The sequence below is a fragment of the Chinchilla lanigera genome, unplaced genomic scaffold (genome assembly GCF_000276665.1).
Source record: "Chinchilla lanigera isolate Chin_1 unplaced genomic scaffold, ChiLan1.0 scaffold00007, whole genome shotgun sequence".
Lineage (NCBI taxonomy): Eukaryota > Metazoa > Chordata > Mammalia > Rodentia > Chinchillidae > Chinchilla > Chinchilla lanigera.
Window position 1 is genome coordinate 21,928,164 of NW_004955408.1, and position 15,025 is coordinate 21,943,188.

The 15,025-nt window shown below is 45.0% G+C and overlaps 1 protein-coding gene and 1 long non-coding RNA gene across 5 annotated transcripts in view; one reads left to right on the plus strand and one right to left on the minus strand.

Moving 5' to 3' along the window:
• Slit3 (slit guidance ligand 3) overlaps positions 1–15,025 on the minus strand; it is a gene marked incomplete at its 5' end in the record, with an annotated part of 603,472 nt that overhangs the window by 208,677 nt on the left and 379,770 nt on the right.
• Positions 12,864–15,025, plus strand: part of LOC102012286 — a 60,008-nt gene continuing 57,846 nt past the window's right edge. For both annotated transcript variants that reach the window (XR_001232370.1, XR_259698.2), the window contains exon 1: positions 12,864–13,431. This is a non-coding gene — a long non-coding RNA (uncharacterized LOC102012286). The remainder of the gene's footprint in view (positions 13,432–15,025) is intronic.

Consider the following 15,025-nt stretch of genomic DNA (forward strand, 5'->3'; position numbering starts at 1 on the left):
CACATTGTTCTGTGAGCTATGGCCTTTGCTGAAATGGTTACCAGGCGGGAGCAGTGAGCCTCCTCGGCGGGCTCTGTGGGTGGTCTCACACCTCCAGGCCACGAGCCAAGACGCTGGGTTATTTGTTGCACACACTGCATCCAATTCTCTGTTTCACCACCTCCCAGAAAAGACCCCTTGGCCTCCTCCCCCCAAGGTATCCCTCCCCCACGCGGGGTCAACATCACTCAATCTTCCGTCTCTCAGCTGTCCTTTGATGCTCAGGCTCTCTGCCTTTGTCAGCTGGGATCGAAACTGAGCCTGGCCACTGGATTTTTTGAGGAAGATCACCACTTCAGCTTATTCTACAGTCCCAGAGTCCCCTGGAGGCCTCCTGGATCTTCCTAGTGACAAGCATGATGAATTCAAATTGCATTTCCACAAACCCATCCAAAAGGAGGGTCCCGCCGGCACCTCATCAAGCACTGAGTGGCACCAAGATGTTGTTTTGCAGAGGGTAAGGGACAGAGGGTGGAGTCCCACCGCTGGCTCACTCCCAAGTCTTACCCTGGGGTTTAGCCATCCCAAAGCCTTCATTTCTTTGCCTAAGAATTATGCAGGCTTTTTTCATTTTTGTGTTCTGGCCATACTATTATTATTATTTATACCAATCATGAACTTGTTTTCACTCAGACCTCAAGCCTGCTTGGATCTCAGTGAGTAAGCCCTCTGGGAAGACCCCCCCCAGGCCTCCAGGGCACACAACGTGTCACCGCAGGACCGTCACTCAAGCAAGGTGGTTGTGCCTAACCACGGACTGCACACGCATTTCCAAAGGGGATAATGGGGAAAAGGATGGGTGTGCAGAGGCAGAGCTAAGAGAACAGTCACTCCTTCATATTTTCTTTACAGATAAAAGGCATATATGCATATATGTCTACCTGCGTACAGGTAGACATACATACTATTTTGAAAAGAGCACAGAGAAACCCTCAAATACTAAAGTAAAAAAAAATTAACCACTCAGACAGAACTACTGCAACCAGTTAGAAGTAATACATATAAATTTCACCAATATGACCTCATAATATACAGCCTATTATAAACTATTTTTTACTTACTGTATTGAGAACATCTGTCCACATTGTTACCAGTACACCAACACCGACATTTTTAATGGCTGTCTATCATCAAATTGTGTGCATGGCTACATGATCTCAAACAATTGGACAGACATGCAATTATTTACCATTTAAAGAAACAGGAAACTTTCCCTGCCCGTACTCTCGGGACACTTGTCCAGCTATTTCCTTGGCACAGGGTCCTATAAGGAGAACTCGCTGGTCACACGATAAACATATCCTTGCCGAGTGTCTGACAGACTTCACTGATAGACACACTCTGATTTTTTTTTTGCCAGACTCTCATCAGAAGTATCATTCCAAGTATATTTGGAAAAAGAGGCCCATCATGTTCCACTAAAACCTGGGCAGTTTCACTGAGCATTGTTCAAGGGGGAAGGAGGCAAAGCAGAAGGGAAGAGAGGTGCGTTTCTCTGCTCTCAACTGCTGAGAGGACCCACACAAGCTTGGAGCGGCTGATTAGAACTCATGACCTTTGGGGATTATTGAGGGTTACTCTTCAGCCTCAAAACAAGCCTCAGAGTCAGGAAGGGGTACAGCTGTGAGCGCTAGAGGCTTCTGGGGCTACAGATTGGATACCCCCCACCTCAAACCCAGTTTCTCCTGTCTGCATCTGATGTAAATAAATTTAGATGCACAATGAGCCCAGTTGCAGACTCCCCCAGCCAGGCCTGATTCAATGAGCAGGGCTCCAGCCTGGAGTCGGGGCGCTGAACAAAGCCCACGATGACAGCAGAGGTCAGGCAGTGTCACCCAGGCCACTCAGCTGCTCTCCATCAGCCTCCAGAGGAGGGGCCCGGGTCCTGTCATCCGACTAATGCAATTTCTACCAGGCATCTGGGTCGCACTCGAGGCTCAGGCGGCCACAATGGGCCCGTCTTTTTGTAAGTGAAGGCTGGTCTCCGAGCCACCACGCTCTTGCTCATGACCCTCCCAGGCGTGGCTGTTATCTCTTGCTGCTCTGGGAGATGAGCTTTGGCTACAATGTCTAAGAAAAAGCTGATAAGAGAAATCAAGGGCAGAGGAAACAAATAGGAGGAAGGTTTAAAACTGCCAGCTTCGACTATGGCAGCAAGCTGGAAGACGAGGCACATCTTTCTGTCATGTATTAGCCTGTTTTGAGTGGAATGAATCCTGACAAATATCAGAAGGAATAGCAACTGTACGAAAGTTCTGGCTTATGGTACAGTAGGATTAAGACAGAGGAGGGAATTTTAAGCAGGAAAATCTGGCAGTATTAAGGGCAGACAGCCTACCAGGCAATGAGTCAGGCAAAATCCTATATTTCTTGGGGCAACTGTGTTGGTCTCTGGTCACTGCATTCTTCGTATAGTATCCAGGTTTGCTCTAAGGAGCCCAGTGTAAGGCACAGTTTGCTTTCGGCCTCTTTGCCATCATTTTCTCCTACCCTAATAGAGTAAAACTGCAGGGGCTGGGGATTTAGCTCAGCAGCACAGCGCCTGCCTGGCAAGCGCGAGGTTGTGTGTTCGATTCTCGGTACCGGGAAAAAAAAACCAAAAAAAAAAAAAAAAAAAAAAGAGTAAATAGAGTAAAACTGCAGACTGTAGGAAATTTATCTGTTCCCCATGACAATCTGCTTGTAAAGTTTATTAATTTTATTCTCCATTGAGCTCCTCTTCTCCGGCTAACAATACTGCTGCCGTGCCTCCACAGAATTGTATATTGATTTCATAAATACCTCCAGTGGGCTGACAAACTGACAGTGTTAATGGTGTTACTGATGGGCCATGGAGGAGGGCTCAGGGCTGGGCACTTTTTTTAGGTAACCATCCCTTCACCATTATCCTGGGGCCTTTGTGAGGATTCTTAATAGTGTGTTTATCTCAGCGTGATGCCCAAGCGTGAAGCTATTGTGAAGTACAATCCTTGAGAGAGACAAGAACCACCATTTTCAGCTGACACTTAAATAAAAATAACAAAATCTATCTAGAATGCCTAAGAGGCTAGTCCCAGCCAATTGCTTGTTTGAGTTTTATTGCCTTATCCTTCTTGAGGGAAGCAGCCTGTGGAAAGGATCAGAAGTGACCAGAAGGGGATTTTTTTTTTAACATTAGGACAAAAGCACAAGGTTGGAGTAGGGCTGGGGTAGTGGGTACAAAATGCGCTGGGTTTCTCTGGGAACATAAAGATGACTGGTAGGGAAGGCTTTCTTGGTTGGAGAGTGGGGCTAAGGATCAGGGAGCTTTTTTAAATAATTAGGACTCTGAAAGAAAAGGAGAACTGCATTAGCTAAAGTGCATTTTCCAGCTTCCGGAAAATGATTAACTGACTGATTATTCCATCCAAAAACACAGGACCAAAGACGACTTATTAAGAAGACAGTAAGTCAAATAGGAGTTGGCAAGAACCGATACATCCCCCTTCCAGTCAGCCCTCCCCACAACCTTTTTAATTTACTAAAATGCTTTGGACACAGATTAACTTTCTTCACAAATTTATTATTGCTTCATCTACCTTGAAACGGGAACTGCAGACACTTTGATAAATGGATTGAAAGGTTGTCTAGTTCCAGTAGAGCTTTTGAAATGCTTCCTGGGGCTCTCCCTGCAATGTCAGGCATGCTTTGTTCTCAGGACAACAGTGAATTACAGCCCTCACCTTCACCCCACCCCACAGGACATGGCACAGGAAAATGCCCTCTTTTTTTGCTCCACTGGGGACAGTGCTCTTGTCCTTGTCACATTCATGGTACCAGAAGTGTTGTCTGTGTTAAATAGCAGAAAGAGTGTATATGTGTGTGTGTGTATTTATTCCTCGGTGTTGATCCCAAATTATTTCAAAGCTATAAAATGGGGCTTGAAATCTTCCAGAAACTTGAGAATTCTTATCTCTAAAGTGGGTAGAGCTGCTTATGAGCTGTATGATCATGGTAAATTGCTAAAATATTCCATGCCTCAGTTTCCCCATCTTTATAATCACACCATTAATTTTACCAGCCTCAGACCAGGGATATAGCTCAGTGGCACAGTGCCTACCTGGCAAGCGCGAGGTCCTGAGTTCGATTCCCGGTTTAAAAAAATTTCTTTTACCAGCCTCATCAGTTAACGGTCAGGACAAACTGAGCCAGCACATGTAAAAGCACTGCACGGCTGGAACACAGAAAGCGTGCAACCCCCGGCCGCACAGTATTTACTTCTCAGGAGTTTCCCCATTTACACCGGATTTATGTTGCTAAAAACATCCTTTATAAGCAGCCCCAGGACATATAATTAATGCTCTGAAAAAAATAAGATACTGAAATGTTGCTAGTACTCTTTCCATAAAGTCAAAGGTAGAGATTAAAGCCTCCCTCATCTATCATCTAGAAAGGGGTATCCACTTTTTTTACTCTAGACTGTTTCAGATGAAACAAGGTTTGATTCAGGAAACAGGTCCATCTCAAAGGGCTGTCTCCAAAGCAGACGCTGAGCCAGGTCTCAGAGGTTAAATAATCGATTAGCGAAGTCCTCCCAGGAGAGATCCCTGAGGGAGGGACTGGGGTGAAGAAGGAGAACAAAGTACAGTTAGGTAAAACCATGGACTGAGTCCAAGACATGAGGAGCTCCTGTCTCTTAGCAAGGGTCCTAGGTCTGTGAAGGCCTGCCTCCGTGCTCCTGAGGACCATCCACGAAATGCAAGTTCCCAGGCCATACCTGCCCTTCTTATGATGGTGGGATGTTGCAACGCAAGGGCAGATTGCTTAAGGAACCCCCAGCTGAGACTTCGGCAGTGAAGCACAAAGATTCAGGCAGTCCAGCTTTTGGACCCAGCAGGGTCCAACCCAGATAATTCACAACACTGCTTTAAGAACCACTCTGAGTTGGCGAGGTCTCAGCGGATTAACACATCACGCTCAAAAGATGGTATATCCAGAAGCAAGGATCAAGAGGAAGTTAAAATTCCAGAGAAAACTGGAACAAGTCAGTCTGGTATTCTGTGAAGTTTACACTTCTTTGTTTCCCCCTCAATCCTTTTGTACCAAGACTAGTCAATGGTACATTTTTAGTAACATCAAAAAAAAAAAAATCTATCAATCCGTGATTAGTCCAACTAAAATAAGGGATGGTAAAAAAGCATTTATATTTTGAGTTATTATTGGATTTGGGATTAGGGTGGTGGATTACCATTCTGATTCTCTTTGGCCTGAATATATTAAACTTACTTTCACATTCTCTGCCTTGTGTGAGGAAATCTGCCACTTGTGCATTTGATATCCATCAAAACTCATTTAGGAAATGAAAAATTTCTAACGAATAATCCATGAATTTCTTATACTCTCAGTACCATCCCCAAATAAAGCTGAACGCTTTGGGCATCACGCCCTGAACCCCCAACTCCTAACATCGTACCCTTGTGACAATCATACAGCTCTAGAACTAAAGTGAAAGACATTGTTTTGCTTACCTTGTTTTGTACAGCAGGAGGGATAGACATGCAGGCAGAATTGCTCCCTGGGGATTTTACAATGTGGACTTGAGGGAGGATTTATCTTAATAGGTAAATCTCTTCTGCAGGCAATTTATCTTAATAAGCAAGATTATATGTTTATAGTTGGGTCACTGTCAAAATCAAATGAGCCCCAAGCATATGTCCCAGCTAAAAAGCCCTGGTCCCTCCAGCTGGGCGTCTAGTCAATGGCATCCTTTGTCTGACGGAGAGGACAGTGGTGCAAATGAAATTATTTTCTAAAAGAGCTGCCACCTATCTTGGGATCCAGAGAATCGAAGCATCAACGGGGGAAAGAGAAACCCAATTATTTCCTATGGCTTCAGTGTTTCTCTGAATCTTTTACTACAGAGGGAGTATATGCTGCTTATTCCCGTAATGTTAGAAAGTTACTGGATGAAAGGTCTCCATAAGAGCTGGTTTCTTCTGTCTTCCCTGAGAAGATCATCAGGAATGCCCTTGCCATACTTTTCAGGTGCTCAGAACGGGTAGATTCAACAATGTCAGTCGGATATAAGCTGAGTGCCTGGTATGTGTTACCACACATTAAGGGTTATGAGACACATGCAAACAGAGCTGATTATCTGTCCTCCCAGGGCTCATATTTTTTTTTTTTTTCTTTTTGAGACAGAGTCTCCCTGTGCAGTTCAGGCTGGCTTTAAGCTCACTTTGTAGCCCAGGCTAATCTCGATCCTCCTGCAATGATCCTCCTGCCTCAGCCTCCCAAGTGCTGGGATTACAGGCATGTGCCACAACGCCTGGCTTGGGGTACATATTCTTGTTGACATCAGATGCAAAGAAACAGACTCCTTTACATTCACAAAAGTAAACCACCACTAGAAATTTCCAAAAGTAAGAGAATCATTTTCACTATTTTTTCCTTTTCAAGAGGCAGGTCTTATCTCATGCATATGACCTTCATAGCTTTGTTTTATTCACCCCAAATCTTTTTTAGTTTTTAGAGAGAAAGAGGTAAACATGCCAGTCTGAATACCAAGACTTCTGAGGGTACAGGTGCTTTGGCTCTGGCTTTCCAATTGGAGAGTTTGAATCAGGGCAGCATGAATATGTCAGTAAGAGTAAGCAGTGTATAGCACAGTCCTTTTTACCCTCGGGATTGTGGTTCATCTGATTGGAACTTATGGATGGTGCTTTGATCCATCCCAAATCTTTTGAATCAGATACCCTAAGATTAACTCGGAGTCTAAATGTTGAACACATTTGGGAACTACAGTTGCAATGTTTTAACATAGCAGGTTTGGTCCTAAGTTAACATCCCTGCTGTACTGGTTAACAGGCTGTGTGCCTTTAAGAGAATTCATGTAATTCTCTGCCCTTCAACTTGTACTTTCTAGAAATTGGATAAGCATCAGACAATGGACAACCAAGTGCTTCCTGAACTCTAATGCAGTTTATAAATGCAAACTTCTATGTTCATTTGATTAGTATAAAGTTGACAAGTATAGTCCCTATTTTCTAAAATGTTTACATCAGAGTTTAGGGGAAATCTTAGGCTCTAAATGCATCTCAGGTATTGGGCAAAATGCCCATGGGATTGGCTAGAGTCACACGGGAAGTCTGAAGTGGAGACTGACATCTAATCTGTACTTTAGAAAGCCACTCAGGGGCCAGTTCAGAGGCTGAACTAAAAGGTAGGAGGTTAGGGATGTTTACATTCACCCTGGGCCCCAGAGGTGTGGCACAAGAAAACCAAGCCCTTTGTACCTGGACTTTTCCGCACCTGAATTCTGGATACTAGGATTACAACATTGCTGGCAGAACCTCACAGACAAGCACCCCGCTACAGATTTCCAGAAAGGTACAGTTCTGGGGAGAGAGGGGGCTGCAGAGCAGGTGATGAGCAGGAGTGAGCAGCCAGGCTGCGATACAGATTGCAGCTGGGGCTGAGGATAAGGTCGGCGGTTCAAGCACACCAGCACCAAGGTGCTTGCTCCCCAAAGCTTTCTGACCAAAAGGAAGAGCAAAAGAACTGGCTAGGCTGCAGGTGGATACAGAGGGCTGTGCGTGGAGATAGAGCTGTTTGTTTGCTCTCCAATTACTTGCCAGTGTGGGCGCTCTTTGTGTCTCTTGCCAGGTAGCTTATGTAAGAAAATACTTCAGGGATATGCAGGTAAAGTAAGGGGTAAATCAGGCTGAATATGAACAATGAGTAGTCAGGAAGTGAGCTAGGAGCAGATAGGCCCATCTAAACCAGCCAGCCCTCAAATCACGATCAAATGGCTCCTTATCTGGCTAACAGGACATTTCAGCCCTGGCTTGTGTTTGACCTGTACTCAGATTTGGGACCAGTGAAGAGACAGAGGCTGTCACCCTTCCATGGGACACCCACTAATTCTAGAATAGCACTGTCTCAGAAATATAACGTGAGCCATAGAGGCAATTTTAAATTTTCCATTAGCTACATGAAAGATGGTAAAAAGAAACAGTTGAAATTAATTTGAATAAAATACTTAATTCAAACCAGTATATCCAAACTATTACCATTTTGACATACAATTTATATAAAAATTTATTGAGATGTTTTACCTTCTCTTTGTCACGTCAAGTTTTTGAAATCTGAAATCATTTTATATACATCTTAGGTGAGCTGGGCCATATTCCAAGTGGTCAGCAGCCATACGCTGCTAGTGCCCACTGGATCGACAGTGCAGTGGTACAATAAGGGCTAGGGCTGGAAGTAGCTGCTTGGCCCCTGACTGCCAAGAGAGAGGAAAGTCTTTAGATGTTGAAGCTGATCTAACGGAGCCCAGTGTAGGATGGTGAGGGAATTGGGTGGAGAGGGAGGGACATGGAGAAGGCCAGCCAAAGTTGAAACCCCTGGGTCCAAGGAAGCAATCCATGGCTTGAAAGAGCCATTGTGTAGCCATTTTTCCCACTTTGGGCAGAAACACTCTTTCCAACCATAGGATTGAATCTGTCTTTCCAAACACTCTTTCAGGGCTGGCAGTGTTAATCAAAGCTGCCAGTCCAAACTGAAACTTTCTTTCCTTAATTATCCTATGCGATGCCAACTAATGCTCTTTGTGTTCATGAAACAGCATTATAATTGACTGATCATCTTTAGGAAAGAGTGCAGAGGCTGGGTTTTTCCACAGCTCACTAATCCCTGGGATTATCACAATTTAGCAACAAGGTGGCTGCATTAGATGGGATCCGAGAGCTCTCATTAGCAGCCCAATTGTACCTTCTGTTCTGGTCTGTGCCTCCTGGTGTCACTACGTGGCTCAGAAAACACCAGGGTTCCAGCCACAGCATCTGCTCCCAAGTCCAGACACACGACATTATATCCGTCAGGGGCCCCATTGTGATTTTGGTGTCTTTACATTGTGTGAAGAAATCTGATGCTGAGAACCTGAAAGTGAGGATCTAATTATTTACCTGAAAGGGTGCCATGCCAATTTTTAGGTCCTATGGAAACTTTTGGTTTAATTTATCTACCTTGCTTGGGGGTGGGAGGGTGGTTTCACCTGGTTCTGAAGAATGGAGGCTGGGTTTTGTATTTTTCCCTTTGAGATGATGTGTCTGCCCAGTGGGGACTTTTGGGGAGCATTTCTGTGCAATCCATCCTCCTCCCAGGGTGATAGAGCATTCCCCACCCCCTCCTGCCCCTCCATCCCCCTCCATCCCTCTCCCTTGGCAGCTATCTAAGGCTTTCATCCCTAATTTGATTGTTGTAGCTGACACTGTCAATCTGAAATCCAGTAGCATAGCTAATGCTGGCTGGACAAGGGGAAGGCAGGGGGAGGAGAGGGAGCGGCAAATTCATCTCGAGAAGTAGCTTTATGTAAATCGATCCTTTGGCCCGAAAGCTGGAGCCAGGCATTTGCTGATTAATTGGAGCAGCGTCCTTGTTCCCATGTCTTCTTTGGCGAGATGGTCCAAATTGAGTCCTCTCTTCTTCACAAAGACATTCCCATGCCCAAAGCTTTTGCAATTAGGAGATGAAACCTTGTAAACTAGGGGAAGGCGGTGAGGGTGAGGGGGCCTTTATGGAATTGTTCTGAAATGAAGTGTGTGCATTTGGCCTGCGTTGTGATTGATTGCTGACCTGGGCCCAGTCATTCACCTTTCCATCTGTGGACCTAGAGCCTAGGCTGAGGCAGAAACTCGCCGAGGTGAAGATCTACTCAGGCGATAATTAGAAAAAATTGAGAAGATGGGGACCGTGTTCCTAGCATGTTTGCTATAAATGCATATTTTTACTTACTGTTGGGCCTGTCACTGTCAGGAAAGAGGGGGAGAGAATGTATAGATGATTCAACCTCATTTCCATGTCCTTTTAATTTTCCTGGAAAAAAAACCTTAAACAAAATGGCAGATCATTCATCTCGGTGGTCCTTTTAACTCAGTAGCCATGACAAAGCTCTGTTAAATTTGACTTTACCAAGTACCTGAAAGCAAATTAGCCACCTGGGCATGGGACAAAGTGTGCTTGGGTCTACCGAGTTTGCCTGTCACTTAATCTACATCCTCACTGGAGGCTGAGCTTGTAAGGAGGATGTGTGGTCTTTTTGTGGGCTTCCTCATTAAATTTGTAGCTTCGTGTGCATGGGGGTCTTTTGCTGAATCTCAGGTGTGATGCAGAACTTAAAATGTATTTGTTGAATGGGTTAAACAAATAAGTTAAAATGACTTCATGCCCTTGTCTAGTTCATGAGTAGTTGGAAATAAATTTCTAATCCTGGGAATATTTCTCCCCAAGTCTGGTTTGTTCCTTTGGATTACAGGGAGCTATTGCTCTATTTCTACTTCCCTGGTAGAGTGCTGTGCTTGAGAAGAAATGCTACTAGAAAAGGTTTGTGTTCTAAAGAGCCACAGGTGAAGCTTTGACAGAGAGAGGTGTGTGTCAAACTTAAGCACGGCAATGAGCAGTCACACTGGGAAGTCAGGCTAAGTCAATGGATCATTTATTTTTTTCTGAGGAGAGCTGAAACCTGGCCTGAGATGATGGTTCTGAAAAATAAACTCAATCTAGAAAGGGCCTGTGTGCCTGACCATGTCTCATGTCCAGGAACAATCCTGGCTGTTGTCAAGACCAAGCTAAGACAGATAACAAAGCCCCATGGACCCAGGGAGTGAAATACCGGGAGGGGATGATAGGCAGTGAGAAAGTTCTGATTATCTTTGTGATAATTGACACAGTGATCTGGCTCCTTCCTGCCAAGTTGTCTAAAAGCCCCGGGAACTCTTTTGGAGCCGGAGGATGAGAAGAAGGAAGACTGGAGCTGGAATGGAGGAGAAAATGTGAAGCAGACGGGATTTAGTTTGGGAAAAGGTGAAGCTGCTGCCTTATCTCTACCCCAGTGCAACCTTCAGTGTTCAGCTTGATCGTGTGGAAAGGTTTCTCTGAACACTGCTCCGGATCCCCTGTGTGCCTCACGGTAAGACTGCTTGTATCTTGGACTGGAGAACTCCTCCCTCCCACAAAGGGAGACACGTAGGGGTACCCCTCTGGATCTATTCTGCTTCCCTGAAGAAGTGTGAACCTGTGGGGAGCCCAGGCAGGAGGGACTGTGCTGCAGGCTGGAATTTGGAATTCTGAACTGTAGCTGAAGGAAATGTGGCTTGTACATGCCTGTTCTTTCTTGTAACTTTTCTGAACCCCATTAAATAAGTGAAACCTCCATGGTGAAGGTGAGATGCTATCCTGGGGCCATCTGCTGATAAAATCAATGCGGCTTCAGAAAAGCTCAAAATTATCTTCTACTGAAGCAGGGAAGGCAATTCAGCACAAGCTCAGCACCCTGAGTTACAAGGCCAGTTTCTCCAAGCCCAGCACCGGATGAAGTATATAGCAGCTTAAGCCATTAAGCTATGCTAATACTATAGAATGGCATTCCTCATCATGACCCCTTGTACTATTTATTGTTCCATTCAAAGCAATTACAGTTATTGCTAATAACTCACACCTGTGAATGTCCTGTATCGACTAAAAGAGAATAGATGCTGTTCTCTTGCTTATTTATGTAAAAGTGGATGCAGTTCAATAGATTTACATCAAGTTTGAAGTTAACACTAATATTTAATTCTAGCCCTGCTTCTGGCCATTTAGCTTGAAAGGCACTAGGCAAGGGACAGGAGAGCTTGGAGAACCCAGTGAGTCACAAAGATGCAATTAATTAGTGATGAATGTGAGACGGCTGCCACTACACCCTTGCCAAATACAATACACTCCCCCGTCCCTGGCAGAGCAAAAAGGACCTCTGTGGTGGCCAGGGGCTGGCAGAAGAAAAGGATAAAGAAGACTTTAATGGAAACGCCTTCCTCATCTCCCTGGGATGCTTCACCAACTAAATGTAAGCCATACTTTCTTGTAAATTCATGCCTGACCTCAAAACTGGACCCCAAAAGTTCTGCATTGGCCAAACCCTCAGCAAGCAATGAGGCCCAGGGATGAAAGCCTGGCTCAGTAGCCCAGAGACCTCAAGATAAACCTGGCTTTGCCATTTGTTAGTTATGTGACTTTTCACTAAGTGGATTATCCTGTCTGAACCTCAATTTCCTCATCTATAGAATGGGGACCATGACATTAGTTATGTCAGGGAATTACTACAAAAGGGCTGATGAATTAAGAGCTTACTGTATGTTTACTGGCTTATGATATGCAGGAAATACTGCTTCTCTGTACTTGCAACTGTTCAAGTCAGCATTCAAATACTCTAAGTGGACTAGAAACTTCCTATCTTCTTGCCCAGAGGATACTGCAGTGTTGTGTTTGGATTGTAAATGTTCCCCAAAGGCCTGATGTTAATGGCTTATCTAAATGGGGGAATATTTGAGAGGTCCTTAGGTCATTGGGAAGTGGGTCCTTGAAGGGGACTGTGGGACCTAGCTCTTTTCCTTTTCCTCTCTTTTGCTTCCTGGCCTTAAAGAGAGTAGTTTTGCTCTACCACATTACTCTGCTGAGATGTGCTGCCTTGCCACCAGATCCAGTGTAACAGGGCCAGTAGATCATGGGCTTGAACTCTAAAACTGTGAGCAAAAATAACCCCTTTGTCTTTATAAGTTGTTCACGTCAGTTATTTTGTTATAGTGATGGAAAGCTGACACACAGGAAGTCTAAAACTGGAAAGAGCAACTCTAGAGCAAGTTCAATAGGAAAAAAAGCAACCGTTCAGTCTGTTGTACCTCAGAGCTTTCCTGGGTGCTGCAAGGAGATTCTTCTTTATGGAACTGACCAAACTTCTAGAATGGAGAGAATAGATGGCAAAGATGGAACTATGAGCTAAAGCTACCCAGCTCCCTGGGAACTCCCCTGCTATGCTGGCTGGGAAACTGTGGACTATACAGCAATGCTATGCAGAGGGGAAATTGCAAGAGACTCCACAGAGAGGAGGGAAATAGGTGCGGGCAGGGGAGGAGCTCAAGGTGGTGGTGGGGCAGCAGGAAGGGCTGCTCCGAGATCACAGCCTGGGCAGGGAAGATCAGGAAGTGGCCTTGCCGCGAACACATGATCTGAGTTGTGAGAAGAACATTGGTCCAGCCACCTGTGCATGACTCAGGGCAAGGCCAAGTGTCTCTCTGTGAGGAGGAAGCTGGGGACTTGGGTGAGCCTCACTGAGGTCCAGAGCCATGCAGGAAGGAGCTGCAAGAGGCGGGGCTGAGATCTGTCAAGGCAGAAAGGCCAACTGAATTTGTTGCTACTAACACAAATTCCCTGGCTGTCGTTCCTCTCTCTGGCAAGGGGAATCCTTGCGACCCTGTTAAAACTGTCTTGGGGTCACATCTCAGTGAAAGATCATCATTATTAGGATGACTACAGCTGACCAGAATTTAGGCCCTGTGGGAGAAAATTAAGAAAATGAGAAGACATCGTCCACAGTGAGGACAAATAGGACAGCAGGTATGACGTCACTTCTGCAAATGGAGCGGCTTCTGGGGCCAAGACACGGCTGTGTCTGTCCTCTTTTTTCTCTCTCCAGACCCATGGGAAAGGCTGATCCAGTCAACCGCTCAGTGCTGGGGTGCAGGTCTGTGTCTGGGTGCAAGTGATCCCTTTTAAAGACAAATAGATAAAGACAAGAGAGAAAGAGGATAGAGAAAGATAGAAATAAGGAGAGAGAGACAAAGAGATATGTAGGAAGAGACACAGAGACAGGCAAGGAAACAAAGACAAAGAGGGATGCAGTGAGTCAGAGAGGATAACCAAGAGAGAAATTCAGGAACAGAAACACAGAGGCACAAAAGACATCGTTTCCCAGAAGAGTCCCCGAAAGGCAGCCACAGGCAGAGAAAGAACATTTGAGTTCTCCCAGGATGAGGGGATCCAGGACAGGTGGGAAGTCCCTGGATCTCCACTGGGGGTTCTTTTGCGGACCAGGAAGTGCCATCTTCCATCTGCCCTGAGCTCAGGCCTCTGCCCTGCAGCCCAGCCTTGTCCTCAAGTTGTCCCCCACCCCAGGAAAGGAGCACCCCAGAATGCGGGAGGGCTGCCAAGCACCCCCCAACCAAGCTCCCGTCTCTAGCAAGACACAAGGTTTTGCCTGAGGTAACTTGTGCAGGCTTCAAACTTTTTACATTACAAAGCGAGTTTTTAAAAGCTCCATAAAATTTCAGGGCACATACTTAATGTTCAAATGGTTGAATCTATCGATTCCTGCCCATCCTCTAGTATCTTAAGTCTACCCAGAGGACCATTTTATTTAATTAACTCAGTGCTTTATTAATATAAATATTCTCCTATTGATCATAAGAGGACCTGACAGGCACTCAAGCTGGGTATACATCACCTTTCCTCTGAGCAGCGCCACTTAGAGGAGTAGCAGGCTGGGAATCAAGGAGAGTGGCAGGAAGTGGTCCCCTGGGAGGGCAGGCGCAGATGAATCTATAGCATTTTTATGGAGCTTTTTTAAACTCCAGTTCCTTGTATCTCTTAAAGCAGAAAAAGCATATGGAAATGAGACATGAAAATGGTCTTGGCTTACACGTATCAATTAAGCATGTCAATACTTTAATTAAATCGCTTAACTAATGAGATTTATCCCAATGAATATGTTTTATAGTTATAATAGCTTTTTTGGCCACTGTTCAAAATGTCAAATAAATTGTGAAGAGGGAATTTAAAAAGGACATAATTGACGGTCTGAACCAAAGCCAGTTTTCTACCCCCCTTCCTTTCTTTCCCCGCATTCATGTGATTTTGGAGAATGTATATAAAGTAATGGGCCCTATAATGGCTTGGTTTTTAAGAGTCTTTTAATCCTTCAATTCTAATCCCTCTTATCAACTTTTCGAAGACTCACACCACTGAACCTGCAAATGCCCTTACTTTCTTCTGGTCCTTGGAGCTTATTCTTTAATAATCTGTAACCAGAGCTCCCTGGTGTACCCAAATAAAGGAAAACACTCTCTGCCCTGGCAGACACACCCCAAACAGAAGAGTGTAGAAGATTAACAGGTAGTTGAGAGAAGGCGATCACCATGATTTCAAAACACTG